The sequence below is a fragment of the Peromyscus maniculatus genome, chromosome 8 (genome assembly GCF_049852395.1).
Source record: "Peromyscus maniculatus bairdii isolate BWxNUB_F1_BW_parent chromosome 8, HU_Pman_BW_mat_3.1, whole genome shotgun sequence".
Classification (NCBI taxonomy): Eukaryota; Metazoa; Chordata; class Mammalia; order Rodentia; family Cricetidae; genus Peromyscus; species Peromyscus maniculatus.
Window position 1 is genome coordinate 49,780,172 of NC_134859.1, and position 25,132 is coordinate 49,805,303.

General features: G+C 41.8%; 1 protein-coding gene across 2 annotated transcripts in view; it reads right to left on the reverse strand.

Annotated features, from left to right (window-relative positions):
- Myocd (myocardin) overlaps positions 1-25,132 on the reverse strand; it is a 93,580-nt gene that overhangs the window by 64,182 nt on the left and 4,266 nt on the right. The window lies entirely within an intron of this gene.

A 25,132-nucleotide genomic window follows, 5' to 3' on the forward strand; every position in this document is an offset into this window, starting at 1 on the left:
AGTTTACATCTTCTCATGTGATCAGCATACTGCCTACTAGTAGTGTCCATATAATGTCATAAAGAGAGTTACCCCAAAGCTCAATTTGTACAGGATTGCTTTGTGTAGTGCATTACCAGTCTCTTCCTCCTTGTATCTGATTATTTTTTCTTTCACACAGCTCTATTTCTTATACTGACTCTCTTCTGCATCAGGCTGTCTCCTCTTAAGACTAATACTGACAGATATGACCTTGCCCTGCCTTATGATAGTATACCATGTGGAGCTGGGAAGGCCCATTGAGACAATAACTCTAATTTATCACAAAATTTGAATCATGTGGTTAGTAAATCATGCAACTGATGTTTACTAAACACTTTCCTGTGTCCACTGATTGGCAGTGTCTTCTTCATTTGTGAAAGCTTTAACACCAGCCGTGATCTGCTTTTAGGAGCTAAGTTCTAGTGTGAGTTAATTTATGTCTTGTACCATTTCTTCTCGTTTTAAGCATCAAAAGCACTAACTATTTTTCTGTGTCCTGGTGGTAAGCTAAGCACACACTTACTCTTGTAAGTAGCAGAATTGAGAGAAAAGTCTGTATCTATATTGGAAAACAAAGAAATCCTTACTCATAGAAACTAACCTATGATATATGAAAAAGAAAGTCAAATGATGGAAAGTCAGGGGCTCAGGACCCTCCACTGTGAAGATGGGACTGGCCAAGACTAACAGGGCAGCTAGTTGAGGTACTGGAGAAGGTTGGCCTCTCCCACAGGGGCATGTTCTTGTTTACACCAGATATTTTGGTATAGCAGTCTCATAGACTAAGGCATTATTTTCAGCTTAGATATGTCATATTAATATCTGATTTGTGAGGCTTTAAGCTTTTGTGTCATAAACGTGGTAAGCATCATGAGTTCTCCTGCATTCTCAGCTCTTTATTGGTAAGATATCACAATGTTTTCCCATGTGATTTAAAACCCTTTAAAATGCACTACTCCAAAAGTTTTTTTTTTCCTTCTTGGTTTATGTTCTGGCTACCATCTAAGTTGTGAATGGCCATTGCATATTTAGTTCATTTCCACGCTTTTATGTTTTGTGATTGTTTCTCATGTTTTTAAAATTAATTTTTAGTTTAGCATACAAAGTAATGCTTTTCATCATGGCATCTCACTTTTTAAACACTTGGTAGGAAAATTTCTGGTTAGAATAAAAAAAACTACCAGAAATAAAATTAATAACTTTAACAATAAAATTAACAAAAGAAGAGGAATTTCAACTGCTGAATTTTTGTTCACAATCTGTGCTTCTAGATTTTTGAATGAATGTTGCAAAGAAAATTCACATCATTCACCCATAAAGACAGTAGTAAGCATTCTTTGGAATTATGTTTCTGCAAGTTCCCTTTTCCAGTTTTGGTGATGCTGGGGGTTAAAATCAGGGTCTTATTTGTTGATCATGTGTTTTTTTCCTAGTACTTTAAAATATTTATAGGAATGAACCTAGAAGTAGAGTGATTTGGTCACAGGAAATGCAAAACTTGAAATCTTTAAGTGCTAGGTCTCTCTAAAGGTGGCTCTGATTTTCTTTCCACTACAATGTTGTGAGCATGGTCCTTCCACCTTGATGGTCTTTTCTCACTGAGCCACTGTGATTCTTCCATCCTCTGAAGGTTAAGAAGTGGCAGCTCACTGCCTCACAGCTCCAGCCTAGAGCCATGCCCAGGGTGAGCTTGCCAGGGCATTCTCTCTGTCCTGGGTTGCTTCTTTTCCAGGTTTACCAAAGCTGGGAGGTTGCAGATCAAACCTCAGTGGCTACATCCCTCCCCATGTCTGTTTCACATGGCCTACGCAGAGCTCTGTAGCTTCATGGTGACACCATGCCACCCCTTGCCTGTGCCAGCTGGTGAAGCTGCCTTTCCCTCTGGGCCCAGCCATTGCTTAGCCCTATTCCTGGGAGTCTTTTTTTATTTTCTTTCCTTCCCTTTGGCTTGCTGTGGCCACCCGTGACCCTTGAGGTCCTGGCAAGCCCTGGGTGATGCACTGTAGCTAAAAATACTCTCAGCAGTGTTGCTTTTTGTCTCATCCTTTTCTCCACTTCCTGCAAACAGCAGGTGTTCATAGAATTCTGCTCCATCTCCTCTCAGGCTCTACTGGTTTCAAGCAGCTTGAGGGTAAAGAACAGTTCTTGAGGTTTTACCCACTTCACCCCAGTGCTTTATCTGAGATCATTAAATAATAAAATAATAATAATAACAACAACAAATGTTGGTGTTTTTTTTTTGTATGTGTGTGTGTATGTGCATGTGCCCTTGTTTTCACTAGAATTTGAAACAGGGCCTTGTGCTTGCTAGGTAAGAGCTTACTAGTGACTGAGCTGTGTGGTTCTGCCATGTGGGAGTCAGTCTTTCTCAGCTTCCAGAACTAAAGCAATTTGCTGTCTACTTCTGCATCATCATCAGAATTGGAAGTCACATGTAGGGCTCAAATTGCTCTTTATTCAGAATTCAGGGGCTACAGTAGTTATTAATAGATTATCCCAGACGAGTGGGAAATTTCTCATGTCTGATAGGAAGAATCTCATAATTGCCTTAAACTTTCTTTTTTGAGAAGTACTTTATAAAAAGGTTTCCAAATGATCTTCAGAACAAAGTGGCAGGTTCTAGCATTGCAAGTACCTACCTCCCCAAAGGAGGGGAGCTACGTTTCTTTAATAGTTTTTTTCACCGAAGAAGAGGCATAGTCCTACTCAGTCAGAGAAGTAGTTTCCTGTGGAATGACAATTAAGTGATGCATACACACATGCAGGTCTAATATAGCAGATATGTAGGGCTAGACTCCTGCATGCATCTGGGGATGGGACTGGTGGATCCAAGTTGTGAATAACAGTGAAAGTACCTGCATGAGCTTGAAGTTGTGACCTGGGAGGTGACACTTGTCTGTGCCCAGGAAGAAGAAGGAGGACCAAGTGCCACTGTGCTGTCTCCTGAGATATTTCTCAGTCAGAGAGAATATCAGGAGCGATGGTCATTGTGACATTTCTCCTGTCATATAAACATTCCCCTCTTCTATGTGCCAAATGCTGCTGGACAGGCTTCTCTTGCTGCCAAAGCAAAGCAGTGTGATGGTGCAAGGGCAATGGGGTGGAAGACAGACTCCGCCTGTCCTCCTCGAGCTTAGGCAGAGTGACGGTGTCTTCAAGTTTTAATATTCTCATCTTTAGAGCAATGTGATCAAGAGTAGTGGCAGGATTGGACAAGTTAACCTTTTCCTGAACTCTGCAAGGTTATCAAATAATAGCCTTATGGTAATGACTTGTCTTCACTGATATGGTAGCATATTTTTGTAAACCAGCCCTCACAGGTCTGAGGCAGGAAGTTTGAAGCCAGCCTGGTGGATATAGTGAGACCTTGTCTCAAAAAGCAAAGCAAAAAAAAAAAAAAAAAAAAAAATGGCCACAGAAGAAAAACTCCCTGCTTGTTTCTGGTTAGGAAATCTGAGAAACAGACACCTCAGGCCACAGTGGGGGAAACAATCACAGGTCTTTCAAAAAGAAGCATGTCTCTTAGGGGCCTTGCCAAGGGCTACTCTGTCTAGAAGGAGGACACACCATTCTAAGAAGCAGGAATTGAAGGCACGTGTAACCTGGCTCACACAAAGGGCTGGGAAGACAGGAGGTGGGTGGAGAGAAGGAGCTGGCTCCCATCCACTTTTTCTTCTTCCTGATGCTGATTATTTCTGGTAAGGAAACTAAGGGACTAGTCACCAACAAGAATGGGAAAACCTCAGTTTTGGAGGAAGGAGTTAGATAAAAATTACCTCCTCAAGAGTCCTCCAATCACCAGCATGTAGGAATGGGCATTATCATCCCACACCACAGCTCCTGAGCCCCAGAGCTTATCAACAGCTTAGCTAAAGCTGTGGAAGTTCAGAAAGGACAAATTCCAAGGGAGCTCTGGGACATTTAGATTTGGCCTCATGGGCGCAAGTTTCAAGTAGAACTATTTCGATGTGAAAACACTAACTGTGACCACTCCATACTTTGTATGTGTGTGTCTTTTAAAGATTTATTTATTTTATCTGTGTGTTTGAATGCCTGCATGTATGTATGTGCACCCCACCTTCAGAGGCCATAAGAGGATGAGAGAGCCCCTGGAGCTAAAGATGTGGATGCTGGGAGCTGAACTCCATTGCCCCCCTGTTTTCTGTGGGAGCAGAGATCTCTCCAGTCCCATAGTTGGTGTTTTACTATATCTCCCATGTGGGGGCGGGAGAACTCTTCTTAAATAAAGAATCAGGTGCCCCTAGGACATTTGGCAAGTTTCATGCTACCTGCCCGGTTGGCAACTCAGCACAAGAATGCTTGGTTAGAATCACTGCCTACAGTATCCCCATGGCAACAGTCACAGGGGGTGCCATTCTCTGTGGAGCCCACAGTCAGCCAGGTAGCTGTTCCGAGGACCACAGGTGATGGTCCCCACAGAGTCGCTGATAAGAACACGCTGATAAGTCGCTGAGTGACTGGGCGGTGACAGCATTACACTGAGTGGTTGCTATGGCTTTGGTGAGAAGTGTTGCTTTTCTGAGGATTGCAAAACACTTTGTGTTCCAAGCCCAGGCTCTCCCTCATTCCTGACAGAGTGGAAAATGTGCTTCCACGGCTGAAATGTTCTTCTTGAGCCTAGCCCAAAGATGACATTTTTAGGAAAGTTTGAGAAGAATCCTGTGGCTGTTACTGAGTCACGGTAGAGTGGAAATGGATCTTGGCTATTTAAAGAGCTTTGTGCTACTGTTTGAAAATGTCACATTGCTAGGGAACAGGGAAGGAACGGAAAACTTTCCACTTGCTATCAACAAAGAAAGATTGTTACCCAAAGCCGAACAATGGGCTTGAGTCTGTTACCTGGCTGACAGAAGGAGGAGGTTATATCCCAATAAAAATGAGGCTCTTGAGGGCGATGGCTCATTTGGAGGACAGCACAGGCATCTTTGGAAACTGTTCTTGCTATAGCCTCAAACAGCTCCCTGCCTCACTGGACCCCAGATACAGCTACACTGAAGAAAGAGGCGGGGTGAGATCCTATCGACATTTCTCCAGTGTACCTTTGACCCTGACAAAAACCATAAGTGTCCCTGGGTCCCTTCTTGTAGAGCATTGTTTAGCAGGTCTGGGGTTAAACGAGAATAAGCTTTGAGCAACAGGCAGATATAGAAATGGGAATGCTAGTAAGAGATGTAGTTCAGTGGTCGGGTACTTACCTAACATGCACAGGCCCTGACCTCCATGCCTGGCACCATGCATGCATGCATCCATAAGTGTATAAATATATAAATAAAAAAATAGAGTGTATGAAAATGGAGTTGTGAGTATTGGTTGATCCTGGAGATGGAATCCAGGGTTTCCAGCATGCTTGGCAAGGGCTCTGTCCCTGAGCTACATCTCCACCTAAGATGTGTTTTCAAAATACTTAGTGTCCTGCTTTTTAACCTATAATGTAGTGTCACTTCTTATGTGTATGCATCTGTCTTTAATGACCACTTAGAAGTTCGTTGTACACCACTTCTAGTCTCTGTTATTTTAGGTTTACTTTCTTTCTCTAATAAGTAAAGATGTAACATTCTATAGTCTCAGAAGATGCTGTAATGAAAAATGGCTTTGCTAACTTAATAAGTAATTGTGGTATCCTATTGAAGGGCTTTTAATGAATCAAGTATGTTTTTAATGTATCTTTTGATCATTAGTATTTTTTTCCTTTTGGCAAATTTCCCAGTAACATTCTTGGCCAAATATTCTTTGGGGAATATATATATATATATATATATATATATATATATATATATATATATATATATGGTTTTTCAAGACAGGGTTTCTCTGTGTAGCTTTGCACCTTTCCTGGAACTCACTTTGTAAGACCAGACTGGCCTCGAACTCACAGAGATCCACCTGCCTCTGCAACTCGAGTGCTGGGATTAAAGGTGTGCGCCACAACTGCTCGGCCTGGGGAATATTTTTTATATAGATTTGGGAAAGCTATTTATATTTAAAGTTCAATTAAGCATAGTCACCTGTGTCGTAAATTTTCCTGTGTTTCCAGTTTGTCTTTCAACTTTATTTTCGATGATTTGGGACATTTAACATTACTACATGCAGTCCTTTAAAAATTATTTTATGAAGGACTGGGAAGATGGCTCAGCAGCTAAAAGCACTAGTTGCTCTTCCAGAGGTCCTGCATTCAGTACCCAGTGCCCATGCCTGGCTGCTCACAACTTCCTGTAACTCCAGCTTCAGGGGATCCAAAGCCCTCTTCTGGCCTCTGTGGGTACCCACACATACAAGTTAGTTGCAGATACATAAATAAAAATACAATTAATCTTTTAAAAATTAAGAAATTCTTGGATGTTTTCTACATTTGCTATAGACTCAGAGAGATCTCCATTTCAGTATACATGAGATTTCATGTATTTGAGTTTCCTCATACATATTTTTGTATGTGTGCGCAGTGTGTGACATGTCTGTGTGTACAGTGTGTATGTACATGTTTATTTGTTGTATGTAGAGACCAGATGTCAACTTTGGGTGTGTTCCTCGATTACTCCCTGCCTTATTTTTTGAGATAAGTTTACTCAGCGAACCCGAGATCACCAGTTCATCTAGGCTGGCTGGCCTCTGAGCTCCAGAGATGCCCCTGTCTCAGCCTCCCCAGCTCTAGGATGGCAAGTACACACTGCTATACATGGAAGCTTTTCCATGGATGCCGGGGATCCAAACTCAGGTTCTCATGCTTGTGTGCCAACCGCTTTACAGACGTGCCATCACTCTAACCTTAGACTGTTTTTATGGTTTTGTTTTCTGCATTTGACTTCCAATCTGTCTGGAACTAATTTTAGTATAGTGTGTTACCAAAGGCTCTGTTTTCAAACATTAATTTTATTTTAGATATTAAATGGTTCGTATTATTCAACATCTACACCTTCAACCTTTTTTTTTTTTTAACTTTCTTCATATTCTGGCCTTAATGCCTAGTTTTGTTTGATGGTAGCTGAGTTTAGATCTGATTTCAATATATCCTATACACTAGAGTGTGGCAGTCTCCTTTGGGATAGACTAGACCTCCCTTTCCCTCATCCAGTTACACAGCTATACTTTAGATGTCCCAAGCCATTTGGGGACCATTTCTAGCAGTAACAAGATCTCGGGGATCAAACAATAGTGAGTAGCCTATCTCATTCCTGCAAATGAATCCACAGAAGTAAGCCTCAAGTATTTACAAACACAGGTAGAGGTGCTTCAGGGGGACTTAATCTGCATCTGAGTTAGTTATGAACATTCTAAGGATTTAGAGAAGAGGGTGTAAAGGGAAAGAATAAGGAAGTGGACAAGAGGAGAGGGGACACACAGGATAGGGAGACAGTTTTAACTTTTTAATTATAATAACAAGATGTGTGTGTGTGTGTGTGTGTGTGTGTGTCTGAAGAGAGAGAGAGAGAGAGAGAGAGAGAGAGAGAGAGAGAGAGAGAGAGAGAGAGAGAGAGAGTTTGTGTGTACTTACTAGAAATGAGGAGCACACCAAGTCCCACCCCAGGAGGGACTTGAGAGACAGACCAAGGGTACTGGTAGTCCAAACTGTAAGGCCACACTGTCACTCCCGTCAGGAGCTATTCCCCTCTAACAGGGAATGGATAGCAATCTTTAAAAAAAATGGAGTTTGGAGTTGTACATGGCCTAACAGGTCCTAACGTATCGGGCTCAATCAATCCTCCTGCCTCAGCCTCTGGAGTAGTCAAGACTATAGGTATGCACCATCATGCTTAGATCTTGGGCTTTTAAAAATAGAAAGAGAGAGGAAAGGAGGAAGGAAGGAAGGAAGGAAGGAAGGAAGGAAGGAAGGAAGGGAGGGAGGGAGGGAAGAAGGAAGAAAGGAAGGGAAGAAGAGTAGGGGAAGAAGGAGAAAGATGGGGGAGGGGAGCTTGTGACCTTCGTTATACAAAATAGGTCCTTTCTTCTCCAGACCACTGAAATGGAGCCGAGGGCCATAGGAAGAAAATGAAGTGCTGAAGTCAACCACTAAGATGATCGTTGCTTAGTTATGATTTGGAACTGTCAACTGCCACAGTAAGACTTAACAGTTGTCACCTTGCTGGCCAATCGAGGCTTGCCAGATCCCCCAGGCACTGAAGTGCCAATGAGTTTTCATTCAAAATGAACCACTCAGATTCTTGTTCTAATACACCCTTAGCTTTCTCTATGATCTGACCCAGGAGATGCCACTCTGCTCTCTCTCTCTCTCTCTGTCCAGATCACCATTGTTTATTCACAAAGTTCCTTTATTGTAAATTCATCCCTACAATTTTGTTTGATTTTGACAAAAGGAAGAAAAGAAAACCGACTTCTGCTTCCACAGCAAGAGTTTGTCGTACGGTTTTCAGAATGGCTGGCGGTTTGGTCAACTGTTTAGACAAATTCGGAAGCGGCAGGCGGTACAAGAATCACTTATATAAGCATGGGTTTAATAGCAACCCGTGCCTCGATTTTGGCTGCGATGACAGAGCTGGGAGGTCTAACAGAAGCCAGGAAGCCTCTCTGTTGTCATTCAAGATGGAGAGAGACAGTTGTCTTTCTCCATGCAGCGTGGCTGGGCTTTTTACCCTTACTCTTGTCCCCATACAAGGATACAAGGTCTCTCTGTGTCTCCACAATGATACCAGGTGCCTCTGTGTTCCCTAATACTTATTGTCCATTTTCTTTCCACAATGTTTCATCATGAAGCAATCACCAACACTCCTGGAATCTATTTCTTCCACCAAATAAGCTATCATTGCCAACAGCATCACCTTTGCCCAACCATGTCCCCATGGATACGCTGCTTCCTCCACATCATTATAGTACTGATGTCTGTCCAAGTTATGTTCACTTTTGCCCCACAGGTCTGCCCTCGATCTATCTGTTGTGAGTTCCCCTTGTCTTTGCTTGGCAGGCTTGTGCAACTCTACCTATTACAACTTCCATGGTCTCTGAGAATGCTCATCTTCTCTGGAGAAACACTTGAATACTTGGTCTGACAAGATACGTTTTATGACTTACAAATTAATTTTTGCTGAAATCTTATCAAGATCACAACATAATTTAAAGTTCTCTCCCATGTAATATATCACCTCATGAACAAAGGAAAATAAAAGTTATGGAAACAGGGTGACTGACTGATAGAAGATGTGTAAGAATCCCATAGCCCATCATTCACAAAGCCATTTCCCAGTCTTACTTCCCAGTATTCCACAAATTGCAGTCTGAGGGATGCCTTTTTCTCATAAATACAGAAAGAGGAAAATAACTTTCCAAATGTTACTAAGGAAATCTGTGCACTCCAGTAATATTTCATAATAGCAATAAGAGAAATATATCTCTCTGGGATCCAGCCTCCTTACATATGAGCTTGTAATGACTGGGACTTTCAGTATCTTTTTTCCTTTCCTTTGCAGATGTAATCTTACTATCTAACCCAGACTGGTCCTGAGCCTGAAATGTAGTCCAGGCCGCCATCAAACAGGTCTTCCTGCCTCAGTCTTCCACATGCTGGGACAATACATAGGTGTGTGCTACTGTATCAATTTCAAACTTTAAAAAATATTTATTTAATTGAAATCTGACATAGAAGAAAAATAGCATGTCATGGAATGAAAACAGAAGAATTTGGAAGGCTACATATTTTAAAATGAGTTGCACCAGTTTTCTTTAATTATGTGACCCCTGATAGGCTGTCTATACACCAGGGCAGGCCCCATTCCTAAGATTACCTGGACAAATAGAAACAAATGTGGTGGAGAAAATAATAATGACAATAATAATAATAATAATAATAATAATAATAATAATAATAGCCAATCTCAAAATTGAGTGGGCAGTGATGAGAAAGTGGAACAGGTGGTTATAATAGGAGTTTGAGGGGGTGAATATGATCAGAACACCTTGTATGGAATTCTCAAAGAATCAATTGAAATATTGTCAAAAATAAGCTGCACATACATTTAATTTCTTCTGTGCGAATAAGCAAAATATATATGAGTAGTGATTAGAAAAAGTCTCCAAGTTCTGTCTGCTTCACTATGTCATCAAGATGCACCTGGCAAGTCATGTGTGAGTTCAGGAGACCAGTTCCCATCCCTCCTCCCGCATAGCCATCATGTGACCTTGGCTAGTATGCTTCATCTCACCAGCTTTGGTTTTCCCTGTAGAAGGAGAGAGATGAGTTTGTGGTGAGCTCCAAGGCTCCTTGGAGGGCCGGTGCTTCATGCCACTTGGCTTTGCTTTTGACAAGGCTCTCTCTTTATGAGCCTCCAGATCTGGAGCTCTGAGATTCCCCTCATCTCCAGCACTTTCCACCAGGAGATTATCTTATTGCTTGTAATTTTTCTTAACATTACATTCAAAGCCCACGATAAGCCTGCGAGACCCAACTGCAGGGCTCTATTCTGGCTTCTAAGGGGCCAGTTATAAAAGCCAGGTCCCAAGGACCCTGCAGAGGGTCATACATTCCTGACCTTAACTCAGCCCCAAAGAGTCTTTCAAACTTCTGTGCTCTTGGCTGCTCTCTCTAGATACTGAGGATGATGCAAAGAAATCAAGGCTTGCATCTTCCCTTGGGGAGGAGGAAATATACATTGGAGTTAGGTGAGTAAAGTGTTAGGTCATGGGTGATTGAAGATGGGTCTCTACCAAGGACAAAAAGTCTGAGCCTTAAAAACTTTCATGAGGAAGATCTTACATGAGAGAGGGAATTATTTATTTTTACTTTTTATTTATGTGTCTGTTTAAGTGTGTGTCATGTGTGTATGGGTGCCTGAGAGATAACAAAGGGGTGCCAGGTCCCCTGGACCTGGAGTTACAGGTGGTTGTGAACCTTCCAATGTGTGTACAGGGACTGAACTCTGGACTAGCACCAAGTGCTCTTAGGCACTGAACAATCTCTCTAGCCCTCTGAATAGAGAATTCTTGACCAATGGAATAGCATGTATAAAACTTGAATTCTGGAATAAACATGGCATATCCTGGCCAGGGCTAGCTTCCTGTGTATGTGACCTGCGCTGTCATGGGGTTCCATTCTTAGAAGGCCCCAGTCTCAGCTTATTATCATGCCACCATCATTTAAAAATTCTTAATCATTTTTGAACAAAGACCTAATATTGTCATTTTCCATTGAGATCCACAAAGTAAACCTTGCCTCTTAGTTGGCATCATTGAGGGAAAGTCCCCATGGGCAGTGGGACACATGATACCAAGGAAGAACAGGGATGTTCCTCTTAAGTGTTTACAGTTTTTCCTGCAGAATAATATGGCAACATTGATATTTTTGGAACACTAATATGATGTAGACATGACTGTGACACAAAGCTGATTTGGAGACTCACTATCCGTGGATAAATCTTGAAAGTCCACTTGGGAATGGAAAAGAGAGTGGATGTGAGGAAAAAGAGCAAACACACACACACACACACACACACACACACACACACACACACACACACACACACACACTTTGTTTCAGCAATAAATTAGGGACTGGTGAATGGAGTGGACATAATGTGAAGCAGAAAAAGAGACAGAAACAAAAAGGCAGAAACATACAGAAACCAAACTTACATGATATTCTCTCTCACAGACTTTTAAAAGATGTATTGCCATGTTTTTAATTATGTTTATGTGTGTGGGTATGTACATCTGAGTGCATGCAGTGCCCTCAAAGGAGAGAGCTGATAAGTTACTCAGGAACTGGAGATTGTGAGTTGCACAGATGTGTGTGCTGGGAACTGCAGTGCATGCTTTTAATTGCTGTGTCATTTCTCCAGCTCCTGTTCGTTCATTCATCCATCCGTCTACCCATCCATCCATCTATCCATCTGCCCATCCATCCATCCATCCATCCATCCATCCATCCATCCATGCAGTGTTTGCTGACCACCCACTGCTTGTCCAGTTACTTTCAGACAGGGGGATCCAGCTGTGATTAAAGCTCCACTTATGTGATGATTATTATAGTTTTGAGAGGAGAAAAGATGTTAAATGAAAAATCATGGTTGTAGGAATGCCCTGGGTAAGGGGATCTGCCTGTAATTTGAGAATAGTTGGGAATAGGGAGCATTTTCTAGTCTTCCTCTGTCTCTTGTAGTGCATTTGTATGTGGGGAGTGGTATGCTAGAGGCAGAAAGGGAAATAAAAATGGTGAGGAATGTTGCCTTCCTCGAACTCTTTTCTGGCATATTTTCCCTGTAGGTTTGTTAGGAAATGTTTGTCTCTTCTGCTGTCCACACAGTCTCTGTGTAGTTCCGATGGTTTCCTTGGTGGCCTTTCTTCCTGGTCATAGTTTGTGTTTTGAGGCTGGCCAGCCACCCAGCCGGACTAGCTTTCCCTGGGAAGTTTGGGAATGTAGCTAGGAGAAGTCTGATGACTGATTCTGGCTGGCCGTGTGAACCGATGGCTGCTTCCACCATACGAACTGAGCAATGCTAAAACTGGTCCGTCTTCCGGTGGGGGTGGGGGGCTCCGGGTGGACAAGCACTTCCCAGAGTTGTGGAAGGATCCAACCTCTGGTTCCAGCTTATCTTCACCCAAGTCCTGGCACGTCCCCTGAGTTTCACAGGGTACACCAGCACAGCTGAGATAGCGTTCTGTTGCTAGCCAGCTTTTCAAAATTCCTATTATTTTTCTTTTATTTTTCCACAGAGATCCCCAGTGTTAGTAGTAAAGAGACACATTGGTGGCAGAAACCATCTATATCACCAAGGGCTGCTTTGAGATCTCCTTCTATTTAATCTAATTTCTGTCTTTTTTGAGATGGTGTCTCATTGTGTGAACCAAGCTAGGCTAGGCTCAAACTTGTGATCCCCCTGCCTCAGACTATCTTCTTTCTTTCTTTTTTTCTTTTTTTTTCTTTTTTGGTTTTTTTGAGACAGGGTTTCTCTGTGTTGCTTTGCGCCCTTCCTGGAACTCGCTTTGGAGACCAGGCTGGCCTCGAACTCACAGAGATCCACCTGGCTCTGCCTCCCCAGTGCTGGGATTAAAGGCATGCGCCACCACTGACCGGCAAGACTATCTTATTTCAAAGGCCACTGGCATGCTTAGGAGCCTGGAGGAAGCAGGAACAAAAGTCTCTCAGGTGACTGCTGACAGTGCCTCTGCTCTGTGCAGCACATGGGAAAATCACAAGCCGTCAACATGACAGCGAGGAGGCAGCCCATTGAAGACCGCCCCCCTCCCTCTGGAAGGACAGTCACGACTATGTCTAACTGAGGCCTTCACCATTCTCTTTGTGCTAATGTTGAACTGGGATAAGCTGGATACATCTTCACATTCTCCTGCCCTTGGCATTGCTGCTGCCTTCCAAGGCACTGTGGGTAGACTTTTGGGAAAGCTACAGTCTGCTCAGGGATGGGCGAATCCCTGAGCAGACTGAGCAGGAGCAACATATTGGTGGTTTCGATGTTGACACAGACACATATCACACTAACACTCTCCATTGCTCGTCCTATGGGTGGATTCCCCCTATCAAATTTTGCCCTCTCTCTGGCGTTATCTAACTCCGGGAAAAAGCCACTGTGGCACTTGAGGGTCTCCCATGTTCCTACATGGGGCATAATGTCATCATCGAATCGCTCAGAAAAGAGAAAGTGAGGTGGCTGATACAAAGCTGGGCAACTGGAATGGACAGTTAGAGTGCCTGTTTCCATCCTGGACATGGTTACCCACAAGTCTGAGAGTCAGGGATTTATCTTTGTGTTTAGTACTAATGGCTGAGCCCAGGCTTGTCACTTCCTGGCACCAGACACCTGTCATTGTTCCCAGAAAGACTTGGGGTTGCCTGCTTGTTGCACAGTCACGTTGTCACAGTGACTACAAATGACAGGGGCCCAACGTCCACTCCTCTTGCTAGGGGTAGACTGTGAGAAGAACATGATGACCAGATTACTCGTATAGCCCTTGAAAGGAAAGGGTGTGGGAGAATCAGGGCATAGGACTGGGCTCAGTGACTGGCACAGGCATGCACACACAGAAAGAATGAAGCCAGGTGACCTCTACCCTTTCCTCAGCCTCAGGGGTGTCCTGACTCTCTGCATCCTTTCAGAAGACTACGAGACATTAATTTAGGCCCACTTCTAGCTCAGGCATCTGGAGGTTCAACACAAGCAGAATACCAACCGAGTGTGGCCTTCGATCTCCAAGCAGTTCCTTCAATGACCTCGCCTCACGCAAAGGCTCAAGTTGTTTCAGAGAGATGTCTGTTCACACAAACACTGCGAAGCTGTTCTTTCCTCTAAGCACCACACTCTGGGTTTGTCAAAACATTTGAAGAAGACTAATTCATGCCTCAAAAGGAATTCTCTCTCACTCACAAAGCTGCCAGGTCTGTGGGCTTAGAGCCTTCATGCTAAAATATGTCAAGGCATTAGAGGGTGGAGGAAGGCGAGCCTCGGTAGAGACTCAGAGGCATGCATGTCACAGAGGTGGAGGAGGCAGGATTTGCAATGTGTGTCCTCAGTGCAGAAGGAAAAGTCCAGTGGTTTAGGATTCTGCTCTCTGCCCCCTCCCTGCCCCTGGTGGTTTAGGCGCCTGTGGAGGCATCATAGGGAAGTGGAAAGCATGGATTCTGAAGCCAAGGACATTCACATTCAAGTCCAAGTTTTCTATTTACAGGTCATGGGGTCCTGTGTCATTGCTTCTGTTTCACCTGAGATGGTGAGCACACTGTCAGTCTCTCCTTATAGGACAGCATGAGGATTAAGTAGGTTAACCGAGGACCCCATAATCCTCAGGGTGCTCTGTTGGGTTGTCGTGAATCTCACGGGGGACATGCAGGCTACAGGTCCCACTGTCACCTGAACCCTCTGCCCAGGCAAACCACTCAGCTGTGGGGCACTTTTTCTTCCGTTGCCAACAGGTCCTGAAGTACAGAACAGAAACTCGGCAACTGACATAAACAATTTCAAACAATAATTTCAGAAGACAAATTGCTCCATTTGGGCACCAAGATTCCTCCCAGAGGCTTTCCCCACTTGTTTATGTGTGCTGTGGCGCTGAGCCATGAGTGAATTAAGCAGACAGCATGCACACACCCCAGAGAGGACAGCAGGAAGGGTGGGGTAGCGGGGGACCTCCCATTTGACCTGCTTTCCTTGAAAGCCATTGCTGAGGGAGGTCCTCTCGCAAAGGGACTCTGATTCATGCTTCAGATCTATTTGTTCATGGGGAGGTCACATGATCTGGTGCCAGAAGATAAGAGTTCAAGTCCAGCTCTACTATGCTGTGCTTGTGTGGATTTGGGCAGATCGCACACCCCTTTCGGACCTCCATCCCCCAGGAGACTAAATCGTCACACTCACAGTATAGGGTAATAAGGACCATTAGATCTCTTGAATCATGACAAATAACTAAACAAACATGAGCAAGACTAACATAGTTTATAGTCAAGAGAAAACTGGGAATAAGAGGGAACTAGAATTTGAAACAAGGGTATGGTTTGTAAGGGCAAAGATATTCTCCTTAATGAAGAGGAGATTCCTTTTCCCCCATGACTGTGGTCTTTGAACACACAGATTTAACTTTTCTAAAACCCTGATACATAAAGCTGAGGAGATAACTTGGTCCATAAAGCACACACTCGAGGACCTGAGCTCTGATCTCCGGCACCCATGTCAAAGGCCAGGCAAGGCCAGCTTCCAGAAGAGACACCTCTTCAAAAAGCAAGGTGGAGGGTGATTGAGGTGGGTGCCCAACCAGAACTGGAGTTGTATGATGTGTGCAATTTTGAAATCTTCTATCTATAACCTACCACTATAACAATTTTTACAGCTCATTATTCTTTGAAAACATGCATTTAATATATAAGTTATAAGTCATTATATATTATTTTCAGGATATTTCCACTTTATTGGATAGTTCAGGTTTTTCCCATAATAATTTTTTTATGCAGGATATATAAATATAAATCTTTAATGCTCTCATGTTGTAGATAAGTTTATTATATGTTACACGCATAGTATGTGTATGCTATATACATATATATGCATGTGCACAATATATAGGAATACTAAAATTTTAATGTAGAAAATTATAACATGCTTAATAGATACTATGATATTTAATGATAATATTTTAAGAGAAGAAAATAATGGTGGCTCTACTGTTTAAACACCAGGCTTTGAAGCAAAGAGAAGATTTCAGAACATTTTCTATCTAGAACATTCTGCGGTGTCAGTTTCTAATCCACGTGTAACAGTGGGGCCATTGGCAAAGGCTGGCTCTTCCACTTAGCCAAGCATCCCTCTGCCACTGTCACGCCTCATTCTCTTCTGCCACAGCCCTTACTGAGTTACATGCTCTGGATCTCCACCCACCTTCTAATGCACCTCCTCAGACTTGAACCCAGTGCAAACTGCTGCTATATGGTGAAAGCTTTAAGCCCAGGGACGCTTTGTCGAGAGAGAAGCTGGTCTGGATACCAGATACCACCTGCCCCTGCCTCTGCTTCTCCCTCACGGCTGTTTCTCGGCCAGCCTTGTGGGAAGCTGGAAGGCAGCTGTGGTTTTCCTTTCTTCTGCATGGCCTTGGACTTATCTTCATGCCTATGAATACTACTCTCCCCAACTACATAGCCAGCCTTGTGCTCTCAGAGTTGGTAGGAGTATAAACATTTATTGACATGACTTAGTCATAGTAGAGGAAGGGTGGGTTAAAATGCATCATAGAAACAGAAAGTATTAGGTGCCATGCCGAAAACTTGATTCTTTCTGGAGAGAGCTCCTCTCTCTGGCTCTATTTTTAGACAGGAGAGTATTTTCAATTATAGTAGAAGAGGCTCAGACTCTAGGCAGTGCCTGAGAAAGAGCCTTTGCCAATGCCGATAAGCCGGTGGTGACCTTGTCAGAACCCAGACCAGACCTGGATCTCTCTCTACAGCTATACAAACCAGATCTAGGATAGAGTCACCCATTTCCCTATGGAAGTGAAGAAGGACAAGAACTCTTTCAAACACTTGTTTGAAAGGGAGAGAACAAGTGATCAAAAGTGCCTGACAGAATAAAGGATAAATTCCGTGATGACACTAAGGACCTATATTGCACTTACACATGATAAAGAAGGGCCAGTTGGGAAGTAATAAGAGATGTCTGTGACAGATGTTTTGTTATTCAGACTTAATATAATAATATCTCTATAATGACATTTAATAATCTTAAGTATTGTAAGTTAACACACGATTAACAGTATCATAGAATGACCCCTTGATATAATGATATAATGTCACATGCCAATCATGCATGTGACATCGCTGTGGCTCCCTGAGTACAGAAACACAGCCTTGCTTTCTCACTTTTTACATGCTTGCTCACTAAAGCCTCCTGAACTCTCCACGAGGGGGCATCTTGGTCCCCACATTTACAAAAGAACATGGAGCGTCAGGGGAGCTGCAATGAAGCCTGGTTCATGCAGAGTGACACTAGAATTTTAATCTAAGCCCACAGACTCTAGTGATGACTTAAATTTACATTTTAAATTAGAAATTTTCAGCATTGAGTACTATTACCTTATGCATAGCATTTATGCTTCCTCAGAGCTTGAGTGCTCTGATAATGTTGGATCCTGTATTGACTGTTTTCCCTATGCAAATGTATCTATGGTAAAATTTAGTTACAAGTTTGGCACAGAAGCATATTAATAACACCTCACTAAAATAGAAAAATCATAATATATCTTACTAAAAGCTACTTAGAGAGTATGCAGTTTTTTAATTTCTGGAGTTTGTTCTTTGATATTTTTAGATCACGGTTGATCGTGGCTAACTAAAACTTGTGAAAGCAAGATGCTGGATAAGGGGTGAGAAAGGGGGACAGTCAATTAATATTAGGGTCTGTGTGTTTTCAGTCTCTTGACTGGGGAGAAGGCTCTCTCGGTTGCCCTGTGAGGTTGATGGGAACTTGAGGACCGATACATTTCCCAGGTATCCAGCCAATCCCACTGCTCCTGAAAGATAGCATATGCCTGCCCTCCCCCATGTAGCACACCAAGGCCTAAAAATAAATCAACAGATAGACCCCAGGACCAAGTGATTCCTGTGTGTTACAGAAGGGGTAGGAGACACTCAAGAATCGACCAAAATAAACGGAGTCGGGAAGGACAAGTTACGTTGACATATTTGTGGTTATGTTTTGATTACTAACTTGTTAAGAGTATTTCAGCTTTTACAATAATCTTCTTTACTTTTTTTTCTTTTCATGCCTTATGGTCAAGAAATGAATCTAACAATTAGAATTTATTGACATGTGTATGTGTGTATTAAATGTATATTCTATGTCTATGTCATCTAATTCTCCGTTAGGCCAGAGGCTTAAAATACATAATCCAATTAATTACATTATTTATATCTTCTAATTCATACTTGAAGTTTTATCAACATGATTAAAGACTTGTAGAAATAAGGTATTTCCAGCCTCCACTAAGACATGAGTTTCTCATGTTTTAGGCAAACTTGAAAATTGTGTAAACACAAATCCATTCATATCTTAAACAGATTCAAATGGAAAAGACCTTCCTCTGCCTGAGTCCAGGTGTCTTTCTAACTTAGGTGACACACTCTTTTCCTTTTAATATATTTTTAAGTGCATAATTTAAAAGTGTAAATAAAAGTATGCTGCCCAGTCATTTCATAATCTGTTTTTAAAAATTCCAAATCTTAGGCTGTAGAGATAGATGGATCAGTGGTTAAGAGCACTTTTTGCTCTTCCAGATGACCTGGGTTTGATTTCCAGAACACATTTGATGTCTCACAAACACCTGTAACCCCAGTTGCATGGGGAGTCTGAGGCAATATTCTGGCCTCCCTGGGCACCAGGCATACACATGGTGCATATACCTAGGAACAGATAAAACACTAATGCATATAAAATAAAATAATTAAATCTAAAAGAAATGCTAAAAAAGAAGCTAATCTTGGAGATCTTTCTGCATCAGTCCACATGGTATTTTTAAAATCAGTTTCTACTTTGCATTATATTCTATTATATTTTATCATATGCATTTAACATCATTTAATTAAACATGTCTCTGTAGGTGAATGCTTATGTGGCTTCCATCTTTCTTAAGTTAAACAATAGAAACCATGTTGTTGCTGTTTATTTGAGGTAGGGTCTTCCTATGTAGCCCAAGCTAGAACTGAAGTATTGATCCTCCTGAGTGCTGGGAATTATAGGTATGCACTGGCTTATAAACTATGATGTAACAGGTATGCCACCACTTAGGAGACTGAGGCAGGATTTCAAGACATAGGTCAACATGGGTTATACAGCAATACTCTATCTCAAAAACAACAAGAGCAAAAACCCAAGTACCTGTGTGTGTATATATATATATATATATATGCATATATGTATATGTATATATGTATATGTGTATGTATATGTATATATATATTACAATTTATATTAGATACCCTGAAGTTTCATAGCTAATTATGAGAGTCATACAAAAAAATCTGTCTTGTGAGACTCATACAAAATTATGTCAATTATTGTTTATAGTTATGGATATCTCACCAATAGTATATAATATATGTACCCATGTCTTCACACTTATACAGCACTTAATGTTACCAAGATTTTAAATTTGACTCACTTGACCTGCAAACCATACGGCATCCTGACTTTTTGGTTTGAATCGATAGGGATAGCTGACCTTTGGCTTCAATATTGTCATCTATAAAGTTCATGTTTAAGATCTGTGCAATTGAGTTACAAACAGGAAAAAGACTCAAAAATACACATACTGTTTTAAATAAGTTTATAATTTTGTGTGGGACCATGTCCTTAACTGTCCAGGGCCACATGTCCCTGGGCCGTGGGTTGGATACTAGGTTGGTGTGTTCTGTGTGTTTGCTGACCATTTCCCCTCTGAATTCTTTCTCGTGTTGCTTGCTTTTAATCTTATTTTTAATAGAAATCTTTGCAAAAAATTTGTCTTGAATATGCTTTCCAGAATTATTTTTTCAACCTACTTAAGTTTCTTTGGGTGTTCTTTTGTTCATGTGAAGTTTTTTATTTTAAGTGGCAAATGCATCCATTTTTATTTCTACTCTGGCTGGGGAGGCAGGCATGGGAAAGCTGCCCCATGCCAAGATTACAAAATTGTTCTCTACTGTTTCCTTTATGATATCTTACAGACTTCACATACTCTTTAATCTATATGGAATTTATTTAAAGTTTATGGATATCAACTTTTCCAGCAGACTTTCATTACATATTTTTCTGTGATTCTGAACAACTGCTATCACATAAGAGTAAGTCTATACCCTTTTCTATATATAAATATATGCATAGGTAGTGCATATGTATGTGTACATGTGTATGCAGGATCACACATATGTGATCCTGGCCTACGGCTAATATTTTGCTCTTTTATTCTGAATCTTAATTACTAAATAATTCTTACACATCTATGTATAATGTCTTAGAGTAGGTCTCTTCTCATTATTTAATTAGCTTCCAAAATTTTCTTGAAATTTTATCTTCCAAAACAAAAATGATATTTACTAGTTAAGTTGGATAAAAATCCTGAGATAAGGAGTGGTATGAATGCCTTAAATAGTACTAAAACAAGTAGCTTCATTAGTAACTATTTGGTGATGATAATAACTGGGGCCATATTTGGAGTTGTAGCAAGAAGGTCTGCTAAACCCATTGGTTTAGGTGTGTGTGTGTGTGTGTGTGTATGTGTGTGTGTGTGTGTTTGTATGTGTTGATGTTCATATATTTGTATATGTGTGTTGTATATAATGTATTGTGTGTATGTGTATGTATGTATGTATATATGTATGTGTGTGTGTATATATGTGACTGTGTTGCACGCATGTGTGTATGTGTACAGTAGGGGCAGGAGGGGAAGATGACATTACCCCAATGCAGTGGGACACACAGATTCAAATCTGGTCTCCAAGTCATTTGCCATCTTGAGGCTCTCCCTCTTCACTTGTAACTGGGGAGAATCATTCCCACCCGCGAGTCTTTTTTAAGGCCCAGGTGAGACCACAGACAAGCTCATGGATCATAGGTTCAGAAACTCCTACCCCTCTTCTTCAATAAGTTGTCTGTTATATTTCGTAGTCTCTGCTTCCTAAACAGTAGACAATGCAGGGCTTTCTACACAAACCCGGAAAAGACCCAAGTCTCATTGAAGACCACTTGCCATTGGAAAAGAACACAGGACGAGTCATTTCTACTGAAGGCAAGTATCTGTCACCTGGGGAAGTAGGTCAGGGTTGATCTAGGTATGAAAATGCCAGCCACCACCGTGGGTAACAAAACAACTCCATTATTCCCACACTCAGGTGCTTATTTAATGAGGACTTCTCAGAGCAGCCAAGGTAAAGATCCCTTTTTGTTCTTAAGGCAGTGGTTCCCAACCTTCCTAATACTGCAACCCTTTAATACAGTTTCTCATGCTGTGGTGACCCCCAATCATAAAATAATTTTCCTTGCTCCTTCAAAACTAATTTTGCCACTGTTACAAATCATAATGTAAACATCTGTGTTTCCTGATGATCTCAGGAAACCCCTGCAAAAGGCTCATTCAACCCCAAAGGGGTCACGACCCACAAGCTGCAAAGCACTCTCTTAAAGGGTTTCAGAGAATTATGGACAATGATTTTTCAGAGTAGTAGTATGCATACATGAAATCAAAAGTAACTGAATTTTCCAATACAAGTGATTAGTAAATTACCACACACATGCTTTTTGGAATATGGAGTCTTAAAACAGAATTATGCTTCTATTGAGTAACCAGAAGGAAATATCTACATTATGCTGAACAATAGAAAGCCTTACACTAACACTCTTATTATAACAAATTTCTGGAAGGCCTTTCCCTTCAAGTTTCAAGGAGATTTCTGTCCCATTCATGTTGAACAACACTTTCTGTGTTTAGCTATTTTTTTGTTTTGCTTTGTTTTGTTTTATTGTTTTGAGCTTCACTGAAACTTCTGGAACTTTGCCTTGTATCTAAAACCCTTTCCACAGCCATGCAGACTCCAAGGCTCACTGGCTTCCTAAAGGAAGTGTGTTTCTAGAAACAGGCGAAGGCAGGACCGTTTACAGGATACTTTCTTTCATCGTGTCACATGTGATCTGTGCAACGGAGATGCCCCACGAGGTCACTTACATTCTCTAAGAAAGAGTGGATGCCTTTGTGCCACTCAATAAAGGCCCCAGCAGGGAGCTGTACCCTGCAGCTGGGGAAACCTTACCTGTGGGTTCATTCAAGAGGGCAGCAGACAAGAGGTGCTGGTTCTTAACATAGTAAATATTTGAGAGACGTGTGTCCATTTGTCAATGCTACACATACCAAGGGTCACCAAGTCCCTATGTGAGAGATCACCCAGTAAACACATTTTACAATGTTACAAGGACTTCATTTACTTTGAATCTACAGCTCCTGGTAGGGAGGTAACATGGCTGAACACAGCAAATGTCAATCCAGAGAGACCACTGCACTTGAGTCCTCCAGGAAAAGAGTGGAAGAGTTTATCTTCCCTCATCTACAGGAGAAAAGGAAGATGTTGTTCTCCCTTCAAATATTCTAGAGGGCATTTGGGGGGCATTCTGGAAAAATCAAGCCAGCAATGAGCCTTATTTATTGTAGATTTCTGGGGATAAACGATACATCTTGTTGGAACACAATTTGGCGAACTCTCTGTTTTGTCTAAGAATAGTGATCCACATCTAGTTAAGTAAAGCTTGATTTATTAACAATTTTGGGGAAAAATAACCACTACCTGCTTAATAAAGTAGAAAAATGTGAGGACTTATAGTATAAGATTGCAAAACCATTTGGCTAATGGCTGTTATTGTTGTTAATCCTATTTATATCCATCAAGATCTTTTTTTTTAAAGATCTTTTAACTACTTCATGTTTCTCTCTTATGGAACTCACATGCCAGTGTGTCAAGCAAGCCATTCCCATGGGGAGAGTAAGATTTCTCCCTGTAAAATAAGTCCTTAGTAACTGTCAGAGATCGTCCCCTCAAAGAGTCCTGCAGCTGCAGAGACCCTGAGTCATTTTGCACACATGCAAATGGAGGCCCAGAGAGGAGAGCCGGCTTTCCCAAGATCATGCCGTCAGGGAAGATATAGTGTCATCCACATGGCTCTGCCTACAGGGTAGAGGGAATAGTAATGGGAAGCAGGTGCCTGCAGAATGCACCTGCTGCTCCTCCATCCCCACCTGGACAGAGACGGTAGGTGCCTGCTCACCATCTGTTAGTAGCTTGTTATGGGTAAATTGCAGCTGCTCTCATTCAGGTTAGGCTCTTCTTAAACATGTCAAATTCTAACCCTGGGACTGAGGACTTGGCTTCTGCTCTATATCTGTTTTTCTTCAATTTAATCTATGTTAGGTTAGAGACCACTGAAACAAGCTCAATACCATTCGATATAAAGATTTTCTGACTATCCCTGTCATACCCTATAGCAGATAAAATGAATGCCACGTGCTCTGGCCTTAAAAGCACACCCACTTCCCACCCCGTCACATGCCCCTCCCAGGGCTGGGGAATGAACCTGGACCCCTCTGCATGTTAGGCAAGTCCCCCTCACACTGGCACCATCTCCAGCCTCTTTGAAAGGAACAGAGGTCATAACTCAATTATCACAGCCCCTGGTGTGTGGTACATAGCCACACTTCTAACATCTGCCAAGAAGTAATTTCAATTAATCTGCCTATAGTAATTATGCATGTCACGGCTTCCAAACTCCAGAGCATCCTTACTTTGGATTCCACCTATCTCTCCTAGCCTCCCCCCCCCCCTGCTCTGACACTTCTCTGGATTTGAAATTCCTACACACTGTGCTGCTTTTTGGGCATTAATTATTGCTTGTGAAGGAGATAACAGCAAGCTGCAGTTCACAATGCTGTGCTCACCTATATCTCCGCACCCCCTTTTAAGTTAATTTCAACACCTACCCACATACCTACAAAACAGATAACCTTCACTTTAGTTGTTTTTGAACAGTCTTTGTGAGAAATAAGACGAGTATTTATTTAGCAGAAGTCTTGGGAATCAAACCCTGAGTCTGCTGAATACATATTGTATTACTGAGTGACACCCCCGCGGCCCCCCCACCCCGTTCTCAGCACATGTTTTATGGGTGCCTTTTCCATGCCGAGCCCTGGCCTAGGTGGTAGAGCATAAAAGCAGTGGCCCAAAAGCAGGCAAGAACTCTTCTTGTACACGTAGGAAAATAATAAACCAATAAATAAGTAAAATGTTTAGTCTGTGCAAAGGTTTTGAGTGGATAGGGGATAAAAATAGGGAAGGCATTAGGCGGGGCTCTTGCCTCTAACTCAGTCTGGGATAGAGAAGCACACGCTCTGTGAAAAAACCCACTGCTCCCGGACTCAGGGAAATGCAATGGTCTCAAGAAGGTGGCCCTGGTCAGACACTGAAAGTGTCTTTGCCGTTTCCAAAAGATGCAAAGTATCACTGGGCATGGAGGCTCATGTCTATAATCCCAGCACCAGGAGGCTGAAGCAGGAGGATCACCACAGCTCTAAGCCAGCCTGGGCTACATAGTGAGTTACAGGCTAGCCTGGCCTAGAGAGTGACCTGGTTTAAGAACAAAGTAAATAAACAACTGAAAGATGAGTTAAGGTTCCCATTTAAAAATTGAAATAAAATTCATTAGTTAAAGTCCAATTAATTATAGTCTCTTATGATAATGCCTTATTATTTAAAATCTAATGTGTATAGTGTTTAAAATTTTACAAAAGCAGTTAAGGCCATTCAGTTGGGGGTGTGTATAGGGGAAGTAAAGTCTTCAGGCTGGAATAACCAGAGATGAATCAGTTAATTAATTTTCTGCTTCACATTTGATAAAAACAAGATCTGAAGAAGCTGAATGAAATCCATATCCATCTAGGTTATATGTAATGGAAAAGGCCTTCCTTTAGGTTAAATGTGTTGTCTAGGGCGATAAGACTAGTTCACAGCCAAGGCAGCACAAGGATTTTTCTAGTGTATAGTGGACATTCCGTCAGTAGTGTCTATGATGGTAAATCGGTGACCAATCTCTCCATCTAATGGCCTCAGCTCACAAGAGACACAATTCAATCTCTGTTAAGG